Below are 426 nucleotides of genomic sequence, written 5' to 3'. Positions count from 1 at the left end.
CGGCTTCTCCATTTATTTTTGCCTTCCGTCTTTTATACGAACGACATCTCTGAACGGTCTTCTTATAGGAGCAGACAACGGTTGATAACGCGGTGGTCGTGTTGCAAAGTCGAGGGGGAAGATTGATCGTTTGCCGATTTAAATTTCCTGAAAATTTCCAAAAGTTGGTTGAACCGCAGTTGGANTTTTTTTTTTTCTCTCTCTCTCTCTCTCTCTCTCTCCTTTCCTTCCTTCTTTCCTGAACGTGGTAGCTTCTCTCGCGGTTACGTAACGCCGCAAACGGCGTTACACAACCTTTTACAATAAAGGCGTCGAGTGTATTTCCGCGACGTTATAAATAAACTACTCGGTTATGCTTGGCATTATGCATGCGCGCATATTGGCGAGCTTACGTATCGTATCGAATCGGATCTGCGTACACCCTGT

The 426-nt window shown here is 44.9% G+C and overlaps 1 protein-coding gene across 6 annotated transcripts in view; it reads left to right on the top strand.

Moving 5' to 3' along the window:
- Nucleotides 1-426, top strand: part of LOC102677171 (histone deacetylase 5) — a 23,307-nt gene that overhangs the window by 5,765 nt on the left and 17,116 nt on the right. The window lies entirely within an intron of this gene.

Source organism: Apis dorsata, unplaced genomic scaffold, assembly GCF_000469605.1.
Source record: "Apis dorsata unplaced genomic scaffold, Apis dorsata 1.3 scaffold_631, whole genome shotgun sequence".
Taxonomy (NCBI): Eukaryota; Metazoa; Arthropoda; class Insecta; order Hymenoptera; family Apidae; genus Apis; species Apis dorsata.
Note: the sequence above shows the minus strand (reverse complement) of the source record. Positions and strands in the feature narration are given on the sequence as shown.